Source organism: Cyanistes caeruleus, chromosome 11, assembly GCF_971803275.1.
Source record: "Cyanistes caeruleus chromosome 11, bCyaCae1.hap1.1, whole genome shotgun sequence".
In the NCBI taxonomy this organism is placed as follows: domain Eukaryota; kingdom Metazoa; phylum Chordata; class Aves; order Passeriformes; family Paridae; genus Cyanistes; species Cyanistes caeruleus.
Genome location: NC_141711.1, coordinates 2,682,197 through 2,706,507, shown reverse-complemented (window position 1 = coordinate 2,706,507; position 24,311 = coordinate 2,682,197). Strand labels below are relative to the sequence as shown.

Genomic DNA, 24,311 nt, shown 5'->3' with positions numbered 1-24,311 from the left:
GTTTGTGCTATAATTCATTGTGCCAAATGGCTGTGAATTCCAAGGAGCTGTAATTTTATTTAAGAATTCTGATTTCCACTTGAGCAGCTCGGGAGGAAATTATCAGGAATTTAATGTGGAACCTTGATCATGCAACCTGTTTTGTTAATTTGTTTGTTTGGGTTTCTGTTTATCCTTATGGAGAATTGCAGCTCAGAGAAATAAAATAGAATTATTTCACAGGGAGGGATTTCTAAGGAATGTCAATCCTGCAGCATCTCTGTGTTGCTGCCTGTGGAACTGTGGCATTTTGGAGCTCTAAACTAGAGAACAGGAGTGGAGGATTGTCTGTGTCCTGGCCATCAGTGGTGTGTCCCACCACTGCTGCTTGCTGGGATGGGTGGGGGGTCTGTGCTGTGCTGAAATGATCAAACTCATGATCCCCTTCAGCGAGGAGAAAGCTGAGAGAGAAACGTGTCATTAAAAAGAGACAGAGCAAAGACTCCCAGGGCTGGGATGCTGCTGATCAAAGCACACCCAGGGACATGGGCTTGGCTCAAAGGCTCCAGCCACAGCTCTCACTTATCCATGAATATATTCCTTCTACTTTATCCTCTACCAGTCATTATTTCTGTCATCCCTGTTTTCCCTAGGAGGTGGTCATTATTTCCTGCTGGTCATTATTTCATGCTGGTCATTATTTCACGGGCCTGCTCCAGTCATTATCAATTGATGGCATTGTTTCATGTTCTCCACAGAAGAATTCCAGCCAGGATCTCTGTCCTGCAGTTCCTGCTTGTGGCCAACACGACAGCAGCCAGGGGGGAAGTGTGAAGGCAGCTTTGGTTTGTTGGTTTTCAGTGCAGTCACATCCCCAGGTTGTGTTCTCCTGCAGCCCATGGATGCTGTGGCACAGGTAAAATAATGACACCACCTGAATTTGGGGGTGTTTCACCTCTCTGTTCAGAGAAGATTTGCAGCCCAGGACACAGAGTCCCAATCCATGCACCTATGAAAATTTAAGGTATTTTTGGGGGGCCTTTTCCTGTTTTCCCTGGAGGTTGAATATTTTGGGGGCTTTTTTTTTGCTGCCTGTGTGTGGTTGGACCCACCCTGTTGTCTCCTGGGCTGTGAGACACTGGAAGCTCATCAAAAACCATTTGGGGTCATCCCAAACCTTCTAAAATGCCTCATGCAGAGAAAATACCTCTCCAATAATATCTTCAGAACAACTCCTGGGTTTTTGCATGAGGCAGAGGTGTCACCACCAGGCTCAGCAACAATCTTAATCTGGATTTAGAACCCCCAGGTGTTGGACAGGGAGGAAGTACCAGATATGTGCTGCCAGCCCCTTGTTTCCAAGAGTTAACTGAGACCTGCAGAAGGAAATTTTATTGATTAGCTTTCAGGGTAAAAAATTAGCTATATTTGCCCAGATATGTTCAGCATCATTGTATATTGACTATATGTATGAAAGATGGATAAGATACAACCGTGATAGGCACATCTTGTCTGAAGCAATGGCCTTCATTAACTTGATTATTAAAGTGACCATATTAACACTGAGTGCTGCAGCCCCTCTGCCTCCCTGTGTGAGCAGCAGCATTTCAATCTTGTGTTCACTCAGCTCTAATTCCAGCTTTCTAATGATACAACCTTTGAGACAACATTTTTCATGCTCTTCTGAGAGACAGGGAAACAGAAAAGGGATGAGAACACCACCCCGAGCAATTTGGACTAACCTGTTTCTTTCACGTTGATAATTAAGTTTATTTTCACAATTGGTTTGAAAAATGGGAAAATCACTTTGTTTTCCAGATAACCTGATTCATCTGCTATTTGCAAGGTACTGCTTGAGATCCAAAAATGAACATTTAGGCAGCAGGGTTGTTGTGTCTGAAAGAAAAACAAGGATGTGCTCACCCTGTGCTTGGATTTGCTGTGCTGAGGTTGCCTGGGCCAGCTCCATTTATTCCAGACTCCGTGTGGAATTTGGCTAGTTGCTGTGATGAATTAAGGGGCCAAGAAGAGGAAGTGCTTTAATCATAATTGCCTGTTCAAGAGCCAAACTTCAAGGCAAGGATTTAATATCTTTAAGTGCAAGAGATAATAATAATGGCAAAAGTTACATTGTAAGGAGTAATTTCAGTTTCTAAAATAAGTCTCTGGTATAATACTCAACCAAGTAATTTGTGTAGCTACATAAATATTCCCTGTGTTCCTTAAAGCACCTCTTTTTTTTTTTCCTTCAAGTCTGCAAATTACCCTTTTATGAGATGCTGTACAAACTAACTACTATATCTATTCAGAGTATGATAATATCTCCTTGCCTTTGAATGAAATATTTGGCCCTTGAGGATATGCCAGTAGCTCTCCTCACAAAATACCTGGAAATTGAATAAGATCTGCAGCTTTATTATGTACATATAATACTGGAACCTGTGGGATTATGTGTAGTAACCTTACTTACAGAACCAGGAGATGTATTTTCAGAATATATTTTAGGCTGGGACAGCTCAGTAACACATTTATAACATCCTTTGCTTATGTGGATTGATCTCAGGGAAATGCCACAGGTCTTAGCTCAGAAAAGGGACAAGGGTCCCCAGCACAATCTGAGTATTTAAAGTGCAACATTTCAGAGTGGCAGGAATAATATCTTTACCTGACACTGTAGTAATAAATCAGTTTCTAAATCCTTTTGGCTCAAAATGCCAAGATCTTGTAAGAAAATGCAGCTTTTCTCTTATAAGAAAAGCTCATGGATGGTTTCTCCCCAGATACTCTTCTTTTGAAACTGGAATAGAATTCTCAGGTATCAGAGAAATAATATTAGTGACCTCATAGTGGTGAAATACTTGATTTTTTTCCAAAAGTGGATTTCCTTCCCTCTGGAAACAGGACTTGCTCTGGTGAAGAAGCTTTTCCCCCAAATATGTGCAATTTCCCACTCCACTTCCTTTGGAAGAAAGGAGGGGGAGAAAAAAATTATACCTCTTCAAATAAGAAAAGGCCCCATGTTTGGAAATGGTGAGTAGGTTCCAGATTCCTTTTTTTTGGGGAAGAAACTGGGAAAATGTAGAAACTTTCCCTTTTCAGAAATTCAAAAAATACTCTGCGGGCATGAAATCCTTCTTGACCAAAATGTAAACAGGTTAGGGCTTTGCAAATCACTGTTGTAGTTTTAGCCATGATGCCAAAGGCCTTTACAGAAACTTCTGAGAAGTCAAAGTACAGGACAAAGCAGCTTTATCTGAGTTGAAGGAAAACAGAGGTTCCCAAACTCTTTTTTTCCCCTCGATCCTCTTAGCAGTTCCTTCACAGATAAATAATTCCATTACATTGCTGTTTGAAACATGCAAGCACGATCACTTTGGTGGCTTTAGTCATCCTATTTTTCTTTACTAAGCTGTTCTTTACAGGCCTTTTGAGGCACTGGAACCGAATCCATGTCCAATCAACCTGATCAGCATTTTTGGGCATGACTTTTCAATCACAGCGTGATGTTCAGTCATTTAATGTAACTTTATACAACAGAGCTGTTTGGATTATTCCCTAAAGATTATCTGCAGGATCTTCAGGAGCATTTTGGATAGCTCAGAAGTTTCAGCACTGTATATATTTTTCATTACTTTCCTGCTGTTTCTGTAATGTTTCCAAAGTGTCAGTGCTGGGTACAGTAACAGAAGAGTTTGCAGTTGCCTTCACTGAGACAGCAATGCTGTCTAAGGTGAAATTAAAATAGACATCACTTATTTGTGGAATTAATTATTCAAATGTGCTCAGCAATCACTCACATCAACTCTCTGTGCTTACAAGGCTGTTTCTCCCCTCGTGCAAATGCCACCAAAACAATGAGAGGTGGTGCTGGGTTGCTTTGCATTAGTGAGAGCCAAACCTCCTCCTGCCTCTTGTATTATTTAAAATGTGCCTTTCATCAGTTATTCAGTGCAGTGCATTTGAGGGGGACAGAGTAAATCCTGATTCATTTGCATCAGAATCTAAACCTGGACATATCAGTCTAAAATTAATAGGTTTTGGACTATGACTTTCATTTGGTTCTTTCTAGTTGTCAGTTTCTGCATTAGGCTCAACTCATTTGATTGGATTTTGGGTTTAGGCCTGATTGGGTTTCTGTTCTCCATCTGTATGGCTGGGGTGATTTGGGAAGAGCCCTGTGGAGTCATCAGGGAGTGCTTCCATAAGTCATGGAATGGTTTGGGATGCAGGGACCTTAAATCCCATCCAGTGCCCCCCAGCCATGGCAGGGACACCTCCCACTGTCCCAGGGTGTCCCAGCCCCAATGTCCAGCCTGGCCTTGGGCACTGCCAGGGATCCAGGGGCAGCCCCAGCTGCTCTGGGCACCTGTGCCAGGGCCTGCCCACCCTCACAGGGAGGAATTCCTTCCCAATATCCCATCTAAACCCACTCTCTGTCAGTTTGAAGCCATTCCCTGTGTCCTGTCTCTCCACAGGCTCCTGTAAATACTCTCTCTCCATCTTTCTTTCAGGCCCTGCAAGGCCACCCTGAGCTCAGCCCAAAGCTTCCCCTGGCCAGGCTGAACAATGGCAGCTGTGCCAGCCTTTGCTGCCAGCAGAGCTGCTCCATCCCCCTGCTCATCCTGGAGCCTCCTCTGGGCTCTCTGCAGCAGCTCCAGGTCCCTCCTGTGCTGGGCCCAGGCTGGGGCAGCTCTGCAGGTGGGGTCTCACCTGAGCACAGGGGCACAATCCCCCCTCTCCTGCTGGGATCAGCCCAGGGCTCGGGGGATTCTGGGGTCAGCACACACATCCAGGACATGAAGATGACAAAGGGAACCTCAGCAGAGTTTCCTGAGATTCAGCTTCATTAAGAATCCCTGGAATTAATTTTGCCCGTGGCTCTCAGAAATCGCATCTCCATCACTCTTGGCTTCATTTCAGAGCAAGTGTCTGCGTGTGAGCACAGCCTAAAGTTGAGGAATTTGGGAGTGGATGTGAAGCAGGACATTTAGGAGGCTCTCTACCGTGAAGGAGCAAGGTTAAAGGTCTCAAGTTGTGGGTTTGTTTTTTTTTTCAAAAGGGGTGATCTTTGAAATCTTTTCCATCAGTTCTCTCCACATTCCAATTTCAGTTTTATAACACCCCTCACTGTGCACGTCTTGGCAGGAAACTTGCCCATCTTGCAGAGCCTTGTGTGAATAATTCATGGCAGTGTCATGCTGATTCTCAGAAGGCTGGAATATTTCTTTGGAGAAAGTGTTTAATAAGATTCTTCCAAACAACACAAACTATATCTTTGTATGAATTTTATGGGGTAGTAGCTCTCAGAAGGTTTTGCACCATCAAGGATTTAATGAACTGAAACCCCAAACATATGGTACCCCCTTCTACCTATTTGTTTCCTGGGTTGAAGCATGGAGATGAAGCTGCTTAATTGGAGTCAGAAACTTGAATTTGCCACATCTGAAAGGCACAGAGAGAAGTTTCAAGAAATAGGATACTGCTCTTATTTGGCTGCCTTTATTTACATCTTCATTTGGGTGATATTATATGACAATGATGGGGAATGAAACAGCTTTTACACTTATTTTTTTTCCAAGCCAACAGCAAATATCACACAGCTCCTGCAAAAATACTGAAATTCCCCCAGCTGCACTGCGTCCCAGAAATTGTGTTCAGCCAGGTGTCATTTAAGCCAGCAGAGAGAGGAACTGAGGCATTTGCAGTCTTTGGAAAGAAGGATGAGTCCCACAACAAATTATGGCGAGCTCGACCTTCCTGAGGCTGAGGGTGTTTTGGCTTTGTTGGTTTTTCCTTTTGAAGATAACTTTTAAGCAGGCCTTGGTGGTCTAAGAGGCTGTTCTGAAATGATAAATCCCTTGAAATATTTCAAAACAATTGGTTTTTTCCCTTTTTTATTTTTTTCCCAGGGTATTTGAGAATTATTCCAGTTTTTAGTGGGTCCTACTTTGCCAGGAAAAAAAAAAAATAACAGCAAAGCCTGTGTCAAGAACCAGTGTAATTAAAATACAACATCACATCAGTCTTGGTGTTTGCAGGAACATATTTCAGGGTGGATTTGGCAGCTAAAAAGTGGGGATAAATATTTGGTGTTGTTTTGAGGGTTGGAGACCATAGAAATATTTGAGAAGGAAAACTCACAAGGGAAATGTTGGTGGTATAGAATTGGTTCTCATTATTGAACTCTCCAGTTTAGGAAAGGATGATGGGGAGCCCTTTCTCCAAATTTTCTCCAGCAGCTCTGCCCAGGGAGCTGCAGAACGTCCATCCTTGGAGATTTTCAGAATTTAATTAGAAAAAAGCTGCACTTAACCCAGCAGGAAGAGCTTTACTCTGAATGGGGAAACTGTGGTCTCCTGAAGTCCCTTCCAACCATGATTTCTGGGAGTCTCTGGGATTTTAATGGCAGAAGAATTTAGGATTTCAGTGAGACTTTGCATGGAAGGGATCACAGACCCAGGACTAGGGTATAAATTAAATCTCCATAGATTTCAGTGCCAAGATCCCAGCAGAACTCCCTGGATCACCAGCCTGACTGTGCACATGTGCCTGGCCCCCACCTCCAGGATCCAGCCTATTTTCTGCTCAAACCCTGTGACTCAGACTCAAAAACCTGCACATTCATGCCTGCTGAAATGTATTCCTACATGGATCTTGCTCCTTGCAGTGCCTTCCAGGCAGCTCATTTAAATATTATATTGGTGATTGGTGGTTTTCAGTGTTGTTTTCTTAATCACCATCTAAAGAACTCCTTAAACCAGCTGATTTTTTTTTTTTATTTTCTCCTAGTTGTCATTTAGTTAAAATTAATATTGTAATTGCTTTCTCTGGAGACTCTGGAACTTTGTGCACTCTCATTTAGGGAGAGAAATATGGATGATGGGTGACTAATGATGCTTAGTTAGGCATTTTTTAAAAATAAATACAGAATCTGTCAATCCACTCTCTGTCAGAGAGAGAAGCAGCTCCTGTTTTCACACAGTATCTTCCTTGAGGGGATTATGTCTTGGGAAGCACTGTAATAGGCAGAAATGGATGGGATTTGACTTTTTTGGCAGTTTTCACTCTTTCTTTTGCAAACACCCTTCCAGTTCTCCCATAAGGTTTATGGGGGCTGAGGGTGCACTGCTGCCAGTGACAGTGACCACAGCAAGTCAAGTCCTTACCCTTCAATTTTATAAGTAAGGGTAATAAAAGTTGGACAAACAATATCTTTAGCCTGAGGCATTCAGTTTAGCTGCATTGAGCAGGATGTTGCTATGTGGATTTAAATTAGCTGGATGTCTCCTGGCTGGTTTAGACAAGGTGGGCTGGTGTGTCAGAGTTTTCCCTGCCTCCTTTGCCACCTGCTTACTGATAAGTCTATTTTTTTTTTTTTTAACCTATCAATAGTTTGGTGATTGATGAACTCAGATTCCTCTGCCTGCAAGGTTCAAAAGGACACATTCTTGTTTTACTCATAAATATACAGTATTTTATTTCCTTCCTATTGACTCTTCACTCTTCAAATGTTCATTCCTTACCTTTTCTCTTCTCGTGAGCAGTCTTGTTTCCTGCTGCTTGAAAAAGAAAAGGAAACACTTTGCTTTCCAAGCCTTCCTAAGGGTCAACCTCCCCTCTTTTTAAAATTAGTGTGCTGCAAGGTTGCAGGGGAGCAGAGGGTGGAGTGTGGCAGGGTGAGCAAGCAGCTTGGATCCAAACAGAAAAATTCATGACCTAAATGATGCATCTCCCTCCAGATGTCAGAGCAGCAAATAAATGTTTTATAAACTTTGCTTTCCAGGTCAGCTCCCAGCCATGATTTTAGGGTGGCAGTTTAACCCTTGATGTTTGGAGAAAGCAGCACAAGGAGAATGGACAAGGAGCAGGGAATGTTCTTGGACACCTCTGCTCCTGGGAGTAACTGTGGCATTAATGCCTCCAGCCAGGAAAAAAACAATGTGCAAGACTGATGCCATAATCTTGAGGATGAGGAATGTGATCATTTTTCTGCTTTGTAGAAAAATCTGAGGAAATGCTGTGAAAATACATCATAGCAGGTTTAATATCCTGGGGCAAGAGCAGAGGGTCCTACAGGAGCCACACCAGCCTCCTGTGGGGTCCAGGACAGCTCTGTCCAGCCAGGAAAGCTTCTGTTTGCACAGGGGGATGGAGGGAAGCAGAGGGTGGATGACTGCGTGGAGGAAGTGAGGGCACAAAGCCAGAATTATGTGATTCTATTCCTAGGATGAACACTTTTCCATCCACTCGCTCCTCACAGCTGGAGAAGCACTGGGGGTTTTATTTGCAGGTGAAGGAACAGCTGTTAGGGCTGCTGCAAGCTCAGAGCCTGGATCCTGTGTGCCAAAGCTGTGCTGCTGAGCAGCGGTGCCTGGCACCAGGGCCCTGCTCTGTAAGATCCATCCATGCCCTCCTGCAGTTTTCCATGGGGCAGGAACCCTCTCACGGCATCCAGGGCCTGCCAGCCCAGCCTGAGCTGCCTGTGCCTGTCCTCAGGCAGCCAAATGGGGCTGCACACCCTGCACCTCTCAACGGGGCAGGAGATTGTCAGCAAATTCTGCTAACAAGTGCCAGAATTGATGCGCTCGTGGGCTACCCCAGCGCTGGAGATTTATGGCATCCTCCCTTCCCGCTGTGCTGCTGCTGCTGCTGCTCTACAATTAGAGGGGAGCTGGCATTTAAAACATCTGCTGCCCATGTTGGCCTGCAGTTGCCAAACTTCTGGCCTTCTTTGTGCCAGGCAGGGCCTTGCCAGCAGCACAGTTGTGTTGAAATGTTAGCTCCCGAAAGCGCGGCTCGCGGGCGCCACTGAATCAGCACTAATCCTGACATTTCACTTAGGGAAGGATCAGGGAGGAAGAGGCACAGCCAGGAGCTTAATTAGCATGGAAGTGCAGGGAGAAAGTGGCATGTTCTACAAAAGAGCACGGTGAGAGGTTATTTCCTGTGTTTTCCTGAGCTTTCCCAGCAGCTGCTGTGGATGGGTTATTTGGGAGCTGCTGGCTCAGCTCCAGGCTGTGGCCCTGCGCTGAGGTTCCTGTCCTGGTGACATCCAGAATGCTCAGAGCCCAGTGTGGGTGTCCCATTTGTTCCCAGAAGTGTAAGATCTGCTCCCTCAGTCCCTCCAGCTGTGTTTTGGTGAGTTTTTCCCGCAGTGCTGGTGCTGGGATGCTCCCGGTGGGTCAGGACCTGCTCTTTGTGATGTTCAGCCAGGCACTGAGACTTGTCCCCATCCCCAGTGTCCTTGCCACCTGTGTTCACTCTGATTAAAAGAATTCCTGACAGGTAAAGGAGCTGTCAGCCCCTCATTTCCACCCCTCTCTCTAATGGTCAGTGATTTTTCTCCTGGTTGCTTCCCAAGCAATATCAACACCCCACTGGAATAAGGCATTCTCACACCAGGGAAGGGAAAACGGTGACAAAGTGCTCAGGGTCCTGCACAGGAGCAGCTGAGAAGTAGCAAAACTTGGGAATAACAATTATGAAGACCATCTCTATTTTCTAGATATGTTTTGGAAAGGAATTTCAGAATTGTTCAGGTTCAAAAAGCCCTCTCAAGGTCATTGAGCCCAACTGTTCCTTCAGCACTGCCAATCCCACACTAACCCATGTCCCCGTGTGCCAGGTGTGCACATTGTTTAAAACCCTCCAAGGCAGCCTCTGCTAGCACTTAAAAACCTTTTTGGTGAATAAATTTTCCCAAATATCCCGTTTAAACCTCCCCTGGCATAAGTCAAGGCAATTCCTTCTTGTCCTGTCACTTGTTACCTGGGAGAGGAGCCTGACCTCCCCCTGGCTACAAGATCCTTTCTGAGAGTTGTATTTTTATTTATTTAATTTTATTTATTTAATTAGAAGCTGAAAATTCAATCTAAAAACAAGAAATGAAATATAAAGTTTATGAGTAGACTCCAATAATTCCTGTGTGCATTTATATTCTTCATGGAGCAGCATTCCTTCTTCCAGTCAGTGTTTAAATTCAGGGTGCTGTCAAACTTTCCAGTTAACTATTAATTTATTTTTTCTCTTTTTTGGAAATATTATGCTTTTTCATAGTTTGGTTTAGGGTTAGTTTGTTTTGGTTTGGTTTTTGGTTTTTTTTAGGTTTTGGGGTACTTTTAAGCTAATAGAATCTTCATCACTTTCTGTGACTTTTTCCAGTTGTGACATCACTCAGTTGCAGGTAGGATCCTGACTTTGAGTAAGAAGTGCTGAAAGCAAGCTAGGGACCATTTCTTTATAAATCCATGGGCTGGTTTTACTCTCCTGAGGAATTTCCTGACTCTTGGAGCAGCCAAGTCTCATGGCAGAAGCTGTTTGCAAAGTGAGACAGTTTATCTCAATGTACAGCTGCAATATGAGCATGCAAATCACTTTTTCATAATGCATTAAAAACATTTCACTTGATCAAAAAGGGCAAAAAGACAAAGTTTAGCAGCAACCAGAGGGGGCTTGATTTTTGATATGAAATGATGAAATGTTTTTCTGATTTTATGATATGGAGGGATGCTGATATTTCCAGGCAATATTGTCAGGAGAGGTTACAGGTAAATAACCCTGGTGTCTGAATTTCCTTGGAAAGGAGGTGTTGAGGTCACAGATCCCTGTGAGGTTCCACAGATCCCTGAGAGGTTCCACAGATCCCTGAGAGGTTCCACAGATCCCTGAGAGGTTCCACTGATCCCTGAGAGGTTCCACTGATCCCTGAGAGGTTCCACAGATCCCTGAGAGGTTCCACAGATCCCTGAGAGGTTCCACTGGTCCCTGTGAGGTTCCACAGATCCCTGAGAGGTTCCACTGGTCCCTGCGAGGTTCCACTGGTCCCTGCGAGGTTCCACTGGTCCCTGCGAGGTTCCACTGGTCCCTGAGAGGTTCCACAGATCCCTGTGAGGTTCCACAGATCCCTGAGAGGTTCCTCACTGTGTAAATCCCAGGCTGAAGCTGTTTTTCAGCAGGTTGGAGCTGCCAGAGCCAGGCACTGAGCAGCAGAGGGCACTGATCTAACAGGAGTGGGAGAAAATTCTTCATTTCGCTTCAGCGCAGTCTAAATGGCCCCAAGATTAATCTGTTAATATCCTCTCATTCCTTCCCCTCCTATATCAGTGTTAATTGCCAAACAAGTGACAACTTTCCCCAGTATATTATACTGGTCCATTATACACTGCTGCTGCAGATATGGTTATTTGCAAATTCGCTACAGACTCCTCCACAAACTCCAGAGGGTTTTATGTTGCTCTTGTATGTATGAATACAAATAAATAGAGGCTGCAGTTCCACCTATATCAAATTTAATCTGCATGCTGTTTAAAGCAGTCTAAATATTAAAACCAGATTATTGGCGTTTTCCACGGGATTCGTTTTATTTTTCAGAGTTTACTTTAAAATCAACTTGTCTCTTTCCTTTGGGTTTGTTTGCCTACGAGAAGGTTCTTTCTTCTCAGGATTACAGTATTTTTATTGGCTCTGCACTCACAAGTGGATTTAAGGAATGGTTTATACCTGTTGTCAGCTGAGCTGATAAATGCACCCACCACGGAGACTCGGCATAAATAGCCATCATAAACCCGGCTGCATAAAAATCCACCGGAATTGTGAAATTCACTTCTGGATTGCTGTGAAATCCAAAGGAAAAGGCCAGCACGGATGTTCTGGGGTGAAGGAGAAGGCAAAGAGGGGCAGGAGTTGCTGCTGGTGATGCCCAGCCCGGGTCCCTGGCGGCTGCAGACGGGGCTGGAGGCAGAGGGTGTCAGCAGCCCTGACGGAGCTTGGCGTGTCTGCAAATTGCTCTGACAGCCAGGGCCCCATAAAATTTTAATTTGAGGAATGAACCTGCTCTAAAGTTTGCGAGTCGAGCCCTGCAGCTTGTGACTTGGGCAAGATTTTTGAGAAGATAAATGGAAATAGACTCAAGGACTGTGACAGCAGCCGGTGGGCAAGGCCCCGTCTCGTGTCTGACAAAGAGCCCCGGCCCCTGCCACGAAATTGGGGTCAGTAAATAAATATCAGCTGCTGTAAGCACGTCTGCAGTGGCACAGCGTTATTAAAAGCCTTTCAGGGTGAGCAGAGGACACTTGTGTAAAGGTAGCTTTGAGGTCTGGCCGCCTACAAATGGTGGTTTATTGTCTGCTCTGTGTTAGTCTGACTGAGAGCATTATGTCAGGTTTAACTGTACCCTGCAGAGCTTCCTGAGATTGGGCTGGGAAGAGTTTCCAGTGGAAAAAACCCTGTTACTGAAGGGACATTTTGGTTGTTACTGAATATCAAAGCTTAAGCCAGGGAAGGGATCTCACTCTGAGCTATTAGAGATGGAAACAAAAAACTAAACCCAAATGAAGACACTTAAGTGGGACCACTAATGAAAGCCCTTCTTGCTGTTTTCCTAATCCCATTCAAAATGGGAAAACGTCTTGAATAGCTGGGAAGGGGCTAGCCCACCTCCCAAAACATTCTATAAACAACATGTTTTTGGGAAATTCCTGTCTGAATACAGGCCACACTGTTTGCAGGCAGCAAACAACTGTCAGCTTCAACAGAATAATACCAAATTAGTGCTCTCCAGCTGAAGACATATGCCTACTTAATATGTTCAAACATATTCTTTTCAAATGTGGATGTAGCAGCTTCCCAGCTGATGGGTAGTGAAGCTTGGAGAGCACTAACTACTTTTCAAAATAGAGTATTCACGTTACATGGTCATTTCTTTAAATAACTTTCTATGTAAACTGCTTTAAATGTAAGTTTTGGGCCAAATTTTTCTGTTTTTTCCTCCACTGGGTGCTCTTCTATCCCTTCAGTATGAAGGCAGCTGGATTTTGGGCTTAATTACATTTTGTATGTGGCTTAGCAGTGCCCATTTGACAGAGAACTTATTCATGACTCTGGATGTGAAGCAGAATCTGGCTTTGGTTCAGTCTGAGAGGCAGCAGGTCAGACTTTGATATGTGGTGAGTTTCTGATTTGTTTGTTTGATTTAGTCTTGTTCAGAAAATGCCAAAAAAAATTTCCTCCACTTAGTTAGGTCATCTCAAGCAAGGTCAGTCAGAGTGGGCTGCCCAGAAAAAACCCCGATTTTAAGCTGTGTTTTAGTTTAATCCTGGAAAAGGGAGGCAGCCCAGGATTTTCTGCTGCTGCAGCTGCTCTTGGGCACTGGTTCTGTCCATGAATTGCTTCCCAGCTTAGGTCCCACAGCAGGATCCGGGCTGGACTTGCCCAAAGTGTGAGATACCTCCTGATTTCCATATTTTGTTAGTGTGAGTGCAGGGAGCCCAGCTTCACAAAGCCTGAGCAGAAAAATTAATGCAGACACAGCACAAAATCCTGAAGAACAGAGATGCATGGGAGGGGTTTATCCACAGAATCCTGGAATGATTTGGGGTGGGAAGGAACCTTAAAGCCCATCCCATTCACCCCTGCCATGGGCTGGGACACTTTCCACTAGCCCAGGCTGCCCTAAACCCCATCCAACCTTGAACTATCAGCTACTACTGAAAGAGAAACAACATTCTCTCTGTCAGAATACAAAAACAAGGAAAAGTCTTTATTATGATCCAAAAAGGAGAGAAGAACTTGGTGTTTCAGGTATGGGAGCCCATCCTGGTGGAAGCGCCAGATGGGTTTTGTTGAAATACCCTCATAACATCAGAAAGGAAAGTTAAAAAGGAGAAAAAGAGAGGAAAAAGGTTTTTTACAGCATCTGTAGGAGTGTCAACAAAGGATTCACATTGTTGGGAGCTGAAGGGGCTCCCCAGGGAGGTTTGGGGTCCCCATCCCTGGAGGTGTCCCAGGAAGGGCTGGAGGTGGCACTGAGGGCTCTGGGCTGGGGACAAGGTGGGCATTGGGCACAGCTGGGAGTCTTTGGATGATCTTTGAGATCCTTCCCAGCCTCACTGATTCCATGGCTGGAGGGGAGAATCGTGGCATTTTCAATGGTCAGTGCAGAAAATTCACCAGTTCTTACTGTACATGATTTCCTAAAAAAATAACTTAGTTTTCCTCACCATCCCTGCTGTCATTTCCCAGAAAACAAAGATACAGCCAGGAATAATTGCTTTAGCCTTTAGTTTTGAGTGGAATTTTTTCTTTTCCTCTGCCAAACAAATAGAAAAAGCAGTTGGACTGGTTTAACATATACTCCTATCTAAGAAAAAAATCCAATAGAGATGAAGATAACTTTATTTCTGTCAGCAAAGAAAAATATATATTTGATCCAATCTACACTAAACTTTTCTTTGCAGCTCTTGAGAAATAAAAATGAAAAAAAAAAAAAAATTCTATATATCACATTCTTGGCCAGTATTTGATGACATTCCCCTTCAGTTTTTTCCTTCTGTTTTCTTACTAACTACAACAAAAAAGGGAGAGTGTAAGTTTGTGTACCAGTAAAGGTAGAGCAGCAGAGTTCCCAGGCACCTCATTTTACAATTTGCTTTGACATGAAGTGAGAAATAACTGAGCACAACCTTTACTACAATAATTGGATTTTTGCCATCAGGAAAAGCTTGTTACATTTGTGTCCTCTGAGAAATAATACGCTTTTTTAGGTTGAGTTTTATAGACTCCACTCTCTGTAACCTTAGAGGGATGTGATGTGCAGGGGTTGGATCCTTCCCCGCCCGATTTGATCGTCTCTCATCGTTCTGTCAATAGTGGTGCTTGGTTTGCACCACCACAGCCTCAAAATCATTTTGTGAGACATGGCTTCGAACACAGGCTCATTTTAGAGCAGGCTGCTCTGTCTTCCCCTTTTTATTTTGCCCTTTTTTGCTTCTGTTGCTTCGGGTTTTGCCGGTGATTTTTCGCCCTTTGTGCAATTTCCTTGTAGAATCATAGGAAAATGGAATTAATTAAAAAATCCACATGGATGTTGCACCTGGAAATGTCAGAGCCCAAGGATGAATGAGCTTTTCCAGCTGGGGATAGGAAATTCCTTTCATTTTATCACCTCAAGTGTGCTGAAGTTGCCTGTGGTGTTTCTCCCCATCACATCTTGGCTCCCCCAATTCAAAAAACTGCTTAATTTCATGCATCTCATTAAACACGGGAGTAATTTCATAGATTTCATTACCTAGAACTTTACCAATGACATTGATGATCACGTACAGGCCTGTCAAGGATTGTTTTTGTCATTCTCCAGCCTATGCTTGAAGCAGAAATGAAACAAATGCTGAAAAGAGTATAAAAAATTGTTAATGCAGATTTTTTTTATGATACCAAATTTCAAAATATCTGTACCTACTGTGATATTGTTTCAGTACTGTGAGCACAGTGAAAAGATAAAATAGGAAGTAAGAAATATTCCATTTTGATTTTTGATAGCTTAAGAGAAGCGATAGGAACATTGTGCACGAGCATCACCTCAGTCTCATCACCCCAGGAGATCGGCATTTCAGCATCACCAGGATTATTTATCTGAGGAGGAAGATTAGATTTGATAAAAGGATTAGCTATTAGGAAGAAATTGTTCCCTGGGAGGGTGGGCAGGGCTGGCACAGGTGCCCAGAGCAGCTGGGGCTGCCCCTGGATCCCTGGAAGTGCCCAAGGCCAGGTTGGACATTGGAGCAGCCTGGGACAGTGGGAGGTGGATGAGCTTTAAAATCCCTTCCAAGCAAATCCATTCTATAACATAATGTGATCTGAACCTGTTTTATTTCAATATCACCAATGTGAGATGGGAAGTGTGAAGTGGTAAAACACCATTTCAGGAGCGGGAGATGGATATTAAGTTAAAGTGCCTTGTACTCAAAATCAATTTGAATTTACTTCAAACTTTGCATAACCTTCTCCTCAGAGTTATCCAAATGTCTTGATAGACTCATTAAAATCTGGAAAATGGGAAAGAAAAATCTCAAGATATGAGACTCCTGAACAAGCAGAAATAAAAATCTATAACTGAGGTGTGAAATAAGAGTGGATCAGTGAGAATTTTAAGTTTCAATTCCTTTCACTTTGTGGCTTTATCACACGCTGTTACTTCGCCACTTTTGTGGAGCAGAACGTACACGGTACAAACTACTTATTCCAATTTATTTTTGCAGGGTCTTCTCTTTGGGTGTGTTCTCATTCTACTTGTGTAGCCCAAGGTGAAGACTCCTATGGGGTTTTTGAGAGAGGATCTATGAGAAATTATTATTTTTGAGCTCTCCTTTCATTACCTTGGTGGCCAAAAGAGGAGAAATTCTGATTAGGGGTCCTTTCCAAGCTCAAAGTCCCTCTCCTCCTTCTAGAAACAGATTTCAAATGCAATTTACCTCATCAGGGAATGTGCATGAATTTGTTTTCCAGAATGTTCTGACTTGTTACTGAGCACCACATCCTGTATTTCACGAACCTGTCTGCCTCCAAACAGCACAACTGACAGCATTTTGTTTAGTCTCACAAACCAAAATTGTTTTCTCATATCTGCTTTTCCACTGTGCTCAAAACGTGGCTCTTGTCCTTAGGGATACCTTGAAATGTGACTTTTATTCTGGTGAAAGTTTGTTTTTTTTTGGTTGAGACTCCCATTTACACCCCAAACTGATGGAGAAAAATTGAGATTTTCTTTATCATGATGGTACAGTATGAAACAAATTGCTTCAGATTATGATTCCCTCCAGTTTAAATTGTTCCATTGTTTAGACTGGAGCTGGCTGACAGTTTCTTCATTTATCTTTCTTGGCTAACACAGCCCTGGATGTATTTGAGGCATTAGGCTGGGGCTGGTTTGTCAACCTTGACCTTGTGCCACATTAGCTCCTTGCAAAGCTGACACTCTTCATTTCTCAGCCCTACAGTTTGTTCTAAGCTCTCCGAGCCAGGATTAGTCAGAACTGCTTGTGAAATTTGTATGGGCAGGTATCAAAAGCCATCAGAGAGGGTTTTCTTTTTCACACTCCCTGTTTTCACCAGCTTGAATCCTAGATCAGAAACAAAAATCTCATCATTCACACATCATAACAAAATTTAGTTGCTATTTGCCTTAAATCTGATTTATTTTATGGACTTGTTCTGGATTAAAACCAACTTGAAACCTGAGCCATCAAAATTAGCAGTGAGTTCTTGGTACTTGGTGATTAGAAATTATCTGTGAAGGACATCCTGGTGGTTTCTTCTAAAAATTGGTGTTGGCCAACTTAATCTATAGGCTTCATTTTAGGAAAGGAAGCAGCTTTGGAGCTGAAAACTGAAGTTGTGTGACTTAAAGCTGATACAATTGTGTAAATACTTCCATGAGTGCTGGGAGTTTATTCCACATTCACTTCAAATTGGATAAAACTAACCCCTGCTCCAAAACCTCCTGGAGAGGCAGCCAGCATGGTCTCACCTGTTTCTTTTCACCAGGAAGGTGGCCTCACTTCTTCACAACAATTTCTTGCAAACTTTGCATGTTCAAAGGCTGAGCCTCATCTTTGCTGCTAATGGGAATTAATAGCACCAGGAAGTTCTAACAGCAGTTGTCTCTTCAGAAGAATGGTGGTGTGATTCATTAAAAGTTGCCTGTCTGGTTTTCTTGCAGGTAGGAACCCATGGGGGAAAAAAAAAAAAGCCATATTATTCAAGAAACAAACAAATAAACCAAATTCACAATGACCCTGGTCCACAGGGAACCCCAGACTGCCTCATTTTCTATCGTAACTCACAAACCTTGAAAAACATCTTGGCCTGGAAATCTCTCAGGTAAATTGTGCAAACCCAAAGCATTTGGGAATCAGCTGCTGAGGGAAGATGAAAACAAAAGTGTTGATTGCATGTGCTGGGAGAAAGCAGGTGAAGCTCATCCTGCAGGGAGATTTTTTTCCATGGCTCAGCTTCGGGATGAAGAGCAGCTTGTGGAGGAGAGAGAGGTCTGTGGCACCTCTGAGCAGCTCCCTGAGCCCACTGGCAGCTGTTTGGCTGCCAGATGCTCTGGTTTTAATGGGGGAATCACAGCTGCAGCCCTGGGAACGCAGCACTTCGCTCTCCAATCTCTGCTGCTCGGTCCTGATGTCTCATTTTCACTCTGCAGATTATTTTCAGGTCTTTGTAATTTATTTTTATTTAAAGCTGGTGCTTTCTTTTTGCTTTGTCCTGTGTTGTTAGAGATGTTTGTGAGCTGCAGAATTCTGTGTGGTTATTTGAGTAAGGATTAAAATGGTAGAAGTCAAAGATATTTCAATATGTTGAAATATCACAGAATATAGCCCTAAATCAATCAAGTTGAAAACTGTCAGAAACTTAAATCAGCCATGTAGGAGGGCCTGGAGGGCTTTTTCTCTCCCCAGGATAAATGTGTTTCACATGGTGACAGACACCCTAAATCTGGATTGTTGTTCCACAGATTATTTACCTTTGTGGCTCTTCATCTCTAAATGGATAAAGAACCAAAAATATCTGCCCTTGGTGAATCCCAAATAATAGAGGAAGGTTAATGAACTGATCAGGAGGGACCTGAGTGGGAATCAGTTTGCAGGAGCCTAAATCAGAGTGGCTGTCAGAGGGCACAAGGAGTGTCCAGAGTGGAGTTTCTCATGGCTGTGCCCTTACTGTGAGGATGAAATGTTGATCTTTATCATGTCTGAGCTATCTGCAGAATCTCCTTCCTGACTGCTGAGCTTTCTGAACATATCCTGCAGCACTGGCACAAAAAAAAAGTTCTATTTTCTAACTTGGAAAGATCCATCCCACCCAGCACTGCAGGCTTTGGAGAAGGTCACAGCCACCAACTTCTTGTCTTCATCCTGGACTTCATCCTTCATGCTGGAGCTGGAGGAAGCTGTGAGTATCTGATGGGATCATGGGAAGTTAAAGGGTTAGAATGGGCTTTAAAGACTATTTAGTGCCAACAGTAATGAGCAGGGACACCTCCCACAGTCACCTATTTACATGGGAGAATGATAATTCCACTCAAGAGCACTTCACATCTTCTTTTTCCTAACTCAAAGCTATTTAATGTATTAATTTCTATTGCCTTTTCATGTCAAGTAAGACACAGATGAGGCTATACAACATTTCACTTATTTCTTATCCTACAGCAATGATAATTTATATCAGGAGCTATAAATCCCCAGACCACAGGAAATGGTATGAAATAAATATTTCCTAAAATGCTTTAATATGAGAGCTAATACTTTTAATGTCTTGTAACTTGGTTTGGTTCTAAACTGAGAGTTAATTGGATTGTCATATTTACGTGGGTAAGTTTTCAAACACATCTGAACTTCATAAAACCTCCAGGAAAGAGAGATAGACAGTGTCAGAGCAAAATCAAACCCAAACTTTTAAACTTGTTTGCACAGCAAGCTCAATAAACACTTTTGTTGATCTCCCTGAAACCTGGACAATTTTAATGCCATTATTCTCTTTGTCAATGCTCAGGCAAGTTCTGTTACGAGTGGAAAACCCTAAAAATATGAAGTTTGTTTAATAAAACATATTAAAATAGGTGGCATGAAACTGAATTATTTCAACTGTGTATGGAATGTATACACGGGGGAAAAGCAAGATCTTGAATATTCACATTACAGCTCATTGAAAAGGCAATGGGCTATGCAACAAGATTGACAACAAAGGGAAAAATGATGAGGAAAATTGCCTTACTTATCTGCTAGAGTGCTCTTGACTGCCAACTGTAATTTTATGGTTCATTATATAAAAAAATACCATTAATGTTAGTACTTGTGTATCATAATCATGAGAAGAAGGGAAAAAGTTCATTGAAATGTGCTCTATTTTTAATCAAGACACTATAATTGTGTGTTTTTCAGGCATCATCAATTTCCATCAATTTTACTGCTGCACAAATAATGTGCTGCTATAGTTCTTCCACAGGTCAGTTCCTGCATGAGGTACATTGACTGCAGGGATGTAAACTGTAAATAAACAGTGGCATAATTTATCTTCTCTGATATTACTTGATACACCACCAGCTTTACGTTGATAAGGGGAGCAAATGGAAGGGCTGGGTTTGAATTGTGTGGTGCATCACAGACCTTAGGAATTGTTATATAAATGTTGTTATATAAAATGTCAGGCAACAGCCAATATTAGCATCACAGAGCCACTGTCACACGGCAAATGTGTCTGTCAACTTAGACGGGTGTTTTTGGGAGTTCTGAAAATCACAGATCGGGTAAAATTGTCTGGAACTGCAGCAGGGGCTGCACTGGGACGTGTCTGTCACCAGCCAGCTCAAAAAAGCTCAAAACATGGTGTTCCCTGGCCATGGGACAGTCTGTGCTCCTCCCAGCCAAAGGGAGGTGAAGGTGTCACTGATCCATCCCTTTTGGAAGGGGAGCGCCAGGGAGCCGAGTGCCACCTCTGAATCCACAGAACGGCTCGTGCCGAACGCCTTTTCTGAATTAACGTTGCTGTTACTCCACAGGACATCAGGGAACAAATCCACAGCACAGCCCCAACCCCAGAGCAAGCCCAGAGCACAGGAGAGGCCTTTCCCAAGGACTTTCTTCTGGATAAAAGAGGAATGATTCCCAGATGATGTTTTCCTGGATGGAGGATGCTCGGACTTCCTTTATTCCGTGAGTCTATGGTTGAGACTGACTTTTGGTAAAAGCTGCTCTTTTCTTTTGGGAAAGAGCTGAGTTTTGAGGCCTGGGTGAATCACATTTTGTTTACAAAACTGAAGTTTAAACCAGGTCACAGCTGGCCAACCAACTGCAAAAGGTTCATGTTAGGTGTGCTGTCGATGTTATCGAAAGGTTTTTTGTCTGCTGGTGCAGAATATTGATAAAAACTGGTGATCTTTACGGGCAACCTCTGTGGTATCTGATCCTTAATCCCACTGAGCACATCCCCTTCTTGAAGAATTAATCATGGAATCACAGAATCACAGAATGGTTTGGATTGGAACACACCTTAGAGATCATCTCATTCCAACTCCCTGCCTTGGGCAAGGAAACCAGAGCCAGAATTACCACCAGCATTTGTCCTCCTGCTCACTCTTTTAATCCCAGTCTGAGACTCAGATTCTAATCCCAATTAGAACTGGGATTTTAATCCAGATTTCTTGCAGAGAAATCTCCATGTGGATGCCTGAGAATGGAGCAAGTTGTTGCACCCTGTGAATGCAGCCCTGGCACACACCACAGCCAGGAATAAAAACATTTTCTCTCCACTCTCCCTGTCCATAAATAAAGGGGGAGAAGCTCAGTACACTGGCCAGGGCTGGTTCTGAATGGCTCATTTGGGGCAAACTCGTAAAAGTGGCATGGTTTGGATGATATATCCATGGAGTGTTTCAGCTGTATTAGTGTCTGACACTACTGCATTTGTGGAGCTTTAATTATAAATTACTTGATAAAATAAGGTCAGCTGTCAAAAGCCCATTCCAGTGTTTGAGGCACTCCAAGATTTTTGTGGGGAGGGACAAAAAGAGCAGTTTATTTTATTCCTGAAGAGTCTGGGGGAGTGGAGGATGGTGAGACCGAAGCTGAGGGGCTTTCCTGGGGCTGACAAGCCCTCCAGAAATCCCAGCACTTTGCCAAGGCAGCACCATCCAGAGCCCTGGGAACAAACTGCTGCCAACTGAGGCTCTCCTGAGCTGAGCAATAGGCCTGAAAGAGCAGAAATAATGCAGATTTCTGCCGATTTTCAGCTAAATGGCAGCGCACACCTCACGCCTGGAATCCTCCTGCAGAGGATGCTGAGCAGCCGAGTGGGGAGAGCTGGAGCAGCCTCTGCTTCCTCCTGCCCCCGGCAGAAGGGAATGTCTGGGATAACACTTTGCAAATCTGCCTGGAAAAACATGGCATTATTCATAGTGTATGATTAGTCTTGCACGCTTTCCTTGTTATAAATATGTAACACATGCTCCAGTGCAGAATGTGATAATGTATTCCAACATGATCTTTATTGCTGATATTTAAAAACCTGTTCCTGAATATGCACAGTTTAAATTTCACATGAATGTACATCTCCCATTTTTCCTGGTTTAAAGCATAAAGTCTCTCAGGCAAAATGTAGGGTTTATGTCAATCCATTTTTACCCCTTTCCTCAGCTCGTTTGTCTACAGTTAAATATTTTCTTCATCTTCCACAGGAAAATATGAATTATTCTAAAGCTCCAAGTGCTGCAGTGTGTGTGCATCTGTGTTTGTTGGGAAGTCAAAATACAAACAGTGGAGAGGATATCCTCATTTGTTTTCCATTCCAGTTTTTAAGTGATATGTTAGGAAGCAATCATAATAAAGAGGAGCTGAAGGAGCCAAAGAAATTATTTCTCAGTGAGACAGCAGCCTGCTGTTATCTCTAATCTAAGAGGCACTGGATAGAGGTCATCTTCTGATCAATGAAGTGAATTTCACTTTATGATGCTGCAAACAGAGAATGGCACAATCAAGTGCTTTCGAAGAGAAAACAGAAGCAGCCAGAGAGCGATGGGAGAACCATAACAAAAATAAACAGATTTATTGCTACACAGAGCCTGTTTTACAAGGGCCCTGTAGTGAGGGAAAAGAGGATGTTGCCCTCCCTCAGCACCCTGGATATTCAGAGTATTGCCAAAACCTGAAATCACTTTATCTGCTCAGGACAGTCCTCTGGACAAACAGAGTTACCAACCTGTTCTGCCACGTCCAAAGATTATCCCTCCTGCAGGAAAAGCAATTTAGGTTCCAAGCTGAACACTTAATCATGGGATGTAATGTGGCTTTCAGGAATTCTGAACAAGGAATGCTGACAGCTTTTGTTCCACAGTCTCCACATGCTTCAGGCCTCTCTGCTTTACCCATATTTTGCTTTTCAAGAGGAATTTGACTCAATCAGGTCTTGCAGCACTGTCTGATATGATTTTTGATCTCTAAATAGTATGGATTTCAAGGCCTGATCAAAATTGCTGCTGAAGTTTGATAGTTTGGAGTAGTAAGTATGGATATGTCATGGTAATTGAGCAAAAATTGGATGTGTGATGCAGCCTGTGCCACAGGAAAGCCTTAAAACAATGTCTGCTGCTTATTTTTTTTCTCCCAGACCTCGCAAAATCAATGGAAAGGTAACGAGGGCCCTTGCTGTCAGCATGGATTAATCTGGAATTCCCTGGCATCTTCAGATCCTTGTGCATCAAAACACGAGTTTATATCAAAAGTTTGAGCAGGGGCTCAAAGTGCTCAGGAGTTCAAAAAAAAAAAAATAAAAATAAAAATGACAAGAGCCAGCGAACTAAAACGCCTCCAATTTCTATGGTTTGCAAACTTCAAAAAGTGTGATTGTGCTGGGAGGCTTTGATCTCAATATTACTTTTTTATTGCCTTTGAAGTCCAAAGCAAAGGGCCATTGCAGCAGGATCCAGAGGTGCCGAGTGTTAATTCCCTATAGCCACGTTGAAGGTACAGCAGATTAGCTATTGACCACTGGATGCTAAAGAATGTAACCATAATGGAGAGGATTTTCTTATTAAAGAAGGTTTCACACTCAGCAGTGTTGGTGCAGTTTGAGTTTCCCCAACACAAAGGTCGCTGATGCTCAGGACCTCCGGAAGGCGTTTTCTAGAATATCCCACATTTTTAATAATCAGCTGTTACAGCTGAGCAGGAGTTAGAATTCTGTCAAAATCATCCACAAAACAACAGCATGTGTTATTTTTGGAGCTGGTGAGGGGCTGGAATCTCTGCCTTCTCCTGAGATGGGAACTTAAACTCCATAAATTGGCACCAGCGTCTGCCTTTGAACAGCAAAACTGGAAAGGAAAAATGGAAAGGGCTGCATTTATATGGCTTGTAAAATATTCATTTATGTGCTGTGCTTGAGGAGAATCGATCTCTGGAGAGCAGGAGGTTCCTTCATCTCAGTCACATTGCATTAGAGGGAAGAGCTGAGTGGGGTGAGGAGTCGTGGGGACAGTGCTGGGGCAGCACGTGCTGGCCCCGAGCTCTGCATGGGGCAGGGGGACACCAGGGCAACAGGAGAGGGACCTGAGCTCATCCCTGTGCCCTCTGGGTTCTGATTCCACTCAGTGGCAAATTGGAATGTTTTTGTAGGTTTGGTCTTCAGTGAGTCGTTTTTTTCTGTTGAATTATAGCAAGGTTAAAGAGGTTTATTCCTTTTATGTCCAGGCAGGTGCTGGGATTCCTGGGGTGGCCTGTGCAGGGCCAGCAGCTGGATTTTGATGCTCCTTGTGGGTCCCTCCTAACTCAGAACATTTAATGAATCCATGATTGTGAAAATGAATCTATTTTCAGATGGGGCACAGCAGGGTTTGTTTTGCCCCTCCACAATTCCCTGCTGCTCCCAGACGTGGGATGTGCTGCAATATTCCATGTGATGGGATCTATGCAGCTGGATTGACTGTGGCCTCTTGAAATCACTTCTTGAGTAGTTTCCTCCTGAGCTGAGGGAATTTCCATCCACTGGATTCTCTAAAG

The 24,311-nt window shown here is 43.3% G+C and overlaps 2 long non-coding RNA genes across 6 annotated transcripts in view; one reads left to right on the top strand and one right to left on the bottom strand.

The window, feature by feature from the left end:
- Nucleotides 1-23,821, top strand: part of LOC111934943 (uncharacterized) — a 31,958-nt gene extending 8,137 nt beyond the window's left edge. Inside the window, exons 1-6 of one of the 5 annotated variants that reach the window (XR_015275177.1) lie at nt 17,775-17,973; nt 18,570-18,711; nt 18,969-19,017; nt 19,701-19,764; nt 20,318-20,471; nt 21,992-23,109. This is a non-coding gene — a long non-coding RNA (uncharacterized LOC111934943). Of the gene's footprint in view, nt 1-17,770; nt 17,974-18,274; nt 18,712-18,968; nt 19,018-19,700; nt 19,765-20,317; nt 20,472-21,991 lie in introns of those variants that run through there. The other 4 variants (XR_015275175.1, XR_015275176.1, XR_015275174.1 and 1 more) reach the window with 4 other exon arrangements.
- Nucleotides 13,549-17,810, bottom strand: LOC147650940 (uncharacterized). Its single transcript, XR_015275179.1, has 3 exons — nt 17,602-17,810; nt 17,282-17,466; nt 13,549-16,874 (listed from the first exon to the last, which is right to left on the bottom strand). It is a non-coding gene; the product is annotated as an uncharacterized LOC147650940 (long non-coding RNA).
- Nucleotides 23,822-24,311: the final 490 nt, after the last annotated feature.